Here is a 3,469-nt window from a genome sequence, read left to right as displayed (position 1 = left end):
CTGAGGCAGGTGGATCACTTGAGGTCAGGAGTTTGAGACCAGCCTGTCCAACACGGTGAAACTCCATCTCTACTAAAAACACAAAAATTAGCTGGGCATGGTAGCAGGTACCTGTAATCCTGGCTTCTCGGGAGGCTGAGGGATGCAGGAGAATCACTTGAACCCATGAGGCAGAGGTTGCCGTGAGCCAAGATCATGCCAATGCACCCCAGCCTGGGCAACAGAGCAAAACTTAGCCTCAAAAAAAAAAAAAAAAAAGCTTGGCACCTGGCACGGTGGCTCACACCTGTCATCCCAGCATTTTGGGAGGCCGAGGTGAGCGGATCATGAGGTCAGGGTTCAAGACCAGCCTGGCCAATATGGTGAAACCCTGTCTCTACTAAAAATACAAAAATTAGCCAGGCATGGTGGTGCACGCCTGTAGTCCCGGCTACTTGTAAGGCTGAGGCAGAAGAATCGCTTGAACCCGGGAGGTGGAGGTTGCAGTGAGCTGAGATTGCGCCACTGCACTCCAGCCTGGGTGACAGAGAGACTCAGTCTCAAAACAAACAAACAAACAAACAAACAAAAAACAGTAAAAGAGGTGGGGAGCTATCTGTTGCTGAAGGAACACAGTTCTTCATAGCCTAAATAACTCCACCACTATGAGCTGTCAGATACCACACTTCTGGGATGAGAAGGAAGTCCATGGGGGCAACTTCCGCCCCAGGGCTCATCTAAAGATGCAGATTCCTCTGTTTTAGGACTTAGCCTCGGCCTCGTCATTGATCCAAGTCCCTTGCTATAATCCCTAGGTCTGCTTTTTTTGATTTGTTAAAAGGAGGGTTATATCAGAAGTTGAACCTGTAAATGTGTTGATTTTCAGTTGGTTTTCACCTACATAAACATCAGTTTCATATGGTTCAACTCCATAACTGTCCTACCCACGTTGTACATGAAAATGAAGCATGAGCCAAAGGCTCACTGCCATGTACACAGTGGGCACTCAGTGAGTGGGAAATTTAAGTGGTGGTTCTGGAACCAGATGGGCATGAGCCTTCCTCACCCATTTCTAGCAAAACCACCTGCATGAGAACAACGTCAGGCAAAGCAGTTCTTTTTCTTTTTCTTTTTTTTTTTTTGAGAGAGAGTCTCATTCTGTTGCCCAGGCTGGAGTGCAATGGCGCGATCTCGGCTCCTGAAACCTCTGCCTCCCGGGTTCAAGCGATTCTCCTGTCTCAGGCTCCCAAGTAGCTGCGATTACGGTGCGCGCCACCAGGCCCGGCTTTTTGTATTTTTAGTAGAGGCGGTATTTCACCATGTTGGTCAGGCTGGTCTCGAACTCCTGACCTCGTGATCCATCCACCTTGGCCTCCCAAAATGCTGGGATTACGGACGTGAGCCACCGCGCCCAGCCAGGCAAAGCAGTTCTTAGAGGGAAATTCACATTCATCAGTTCCTCCTGGGTGTTTGACCTTCCCGCTCCCACAGCGGCCTGAATCCGTAACTGTCAAGTCTGTTTTTCAGCTGTGGACACACAGGCCACTGCCCGAAGGCCACCATCCAGACTAGGGGGAAGCCTCGATTCTTAGAGGTGGCACAAACCAGGCTCTCACCGCATCTGGGTTTTGTGGAAAAAACAATCCCCTCGAGGGTAACTGGAACTTAATGGATGCGCCGCAGGTGCAAGGCGCTCTGTCTCCCTGTTTACGATGACGCATAATCCCTCCAACTCTCTGCGAATGTGACACAAAGGAGCGGGTCACGGTGGCTGAGGCCAAGGAGCCCTTCCTCTCTGTGACGGGCGGCCCCAGGTCTGCGCGGCAGTGAAGACAGACTGGCAGTGAGAGTCAGGGGACTGGACAAAGAGTTGAGATGCGTGGTCCTCGAGAACAGCACTGTGGGAGTCCCCCGAATTGGGGCGCGCCCATCCAGAGGAGAATGCCACCTCTAGCCACTGGGGCGCCTGGGGGCAGGGCGGAGACCCAGGGGGCGTCCCTTCGCCGCTGCATAGGAGGGCGACCGCTGGGCAGCTGGGGTTGGCGCGGTATCCCCGCCCTGCCCAGCGTCTGTCCCACGTTTCCTCAGGCTAAAGTACCTGGAGCCCGGGCTTCTTCCTAAAGTAAAACTCGCCCCGGAAAGGCAAACAGTCCAGCGGCCAGACAGGCACCTGGGAACAGGGATGCGGACCTAACCCGTGCGGGAGACGGGGTGGCGCCCGGCAGTGCGCGCCTCTTCCCCGCAGGAAGAGTGCGTGCTAAGCTCAGCAAAGCCCCGTTGTGGAGATGGAACCATGTCGCCCATTACCTAATGAAACCGAGAAGGGAGACTCAGTCTGTCTTCTAACCCCAAGCGCAAGCTCTGCTGGACTTGGCATCGTCCGCCATCCACGATCCCACACTCCGGGTTTTCCTCATTCCCAGCTTGGCTGCACCGGAGAGACAGACGGAAGAAACTGCCAATGGAAGGACGCAAAGCGTCAACTTTGTGTTCGCCCGCCACTCTCGGCCAATGTGCGCTCGTCTCTCCGGAGTCCCGCCTTCCGTGTCGGGCGCCCCCTTTTGGCAGCACAGGGACGAACCCTACCTCTCGCCATCTTGTGTGTGGCACAGGTAAATTTCTGGACTATCTTTCCACCTATTCTGGTCTTTTTGCCACACAACCGACTTCTTAGTTCGACAGCCAAGTGCGGTGGCGATAAGGGTGGTGTAGCCAGCTGTTGTCGGATCGCCCAAGTGAGCTAGATCGCTACGTCACGCCACGCTTGCCGAGCCCGGTGCCATCTTGAGTGTGGCGTCTTGATGCTCCCCTATCTCGGGGCTCCGCATGGTTCTCTAATGGCCCCCCAAATTTCAGGCAATCCCCAAAGATTAGCCCAATTGGCTCAAGAGATGATTATTTTCCCCGAGTAACTGTAATGTTCATGTGCCCATCGCAGTCCAGCAGTGGGGTGGGAGAAGGGTAGACTCGATGACCCGGCGGGTCCCTAGAGGAAGCTGCCCTGAAGCTGTCGCGACGGCCGTGACCGCTCGGGACAGACCCTAACCAGAGCCCTAGAGTGAGGGGACCGCTATACCGTGCGGGACCCGACAGCTATCCCACTCGAGGGACATCGCGCATCGCGGGATCGCGCATCGAGTCCCCTTGATACATGAATCCCTCTGTGTGCTTGACCCGGTGCCTGCTTGTCGACTGGCTTGGCCGACGGACGCCGGACCTGATGGTGGGCAAACTGGGTCGCCTGCCCACAAGACTGGGGTGCCCTGCCCCTGGGCGGGCAGGAGGATATGGCAGAGGGACGGGGCGGCCCAGGTGCCCGGGTCTCGGCCTCGGGACCTCGTTGCTCGTCGTGGGGCTGCCGTCCACTTGCACTGGGACAATCCTTGGTCGAAGGCGCCCAGGCGCGGGGGGCGGGCACCTCCGCGGGCACTGCGCTGGGCACCGCCCGGGGCGAGCGCGGCCCAGCACCCCGCCGTCCCCTCCCCGCGCT

This window comes from Rhinopithecus bieti, unplaced genomic scaffold (genome assembly GCF_001698545.2).
Source record: "Rhinopithecus bieti isolate Rb0 unplaced genomic scaffold, ASM169854v2 scaffold_13704, whole genome shotgun sequence".
Lineage (NCBI taxonomy): Eukaryota > Metazoa > Chordata > Mammalia > Primates > Cercopithecidae > Rhinopithecus > Rhinopithecus bieti.
Note: the sequence above shows the minus strand (reverse complement) of the source record.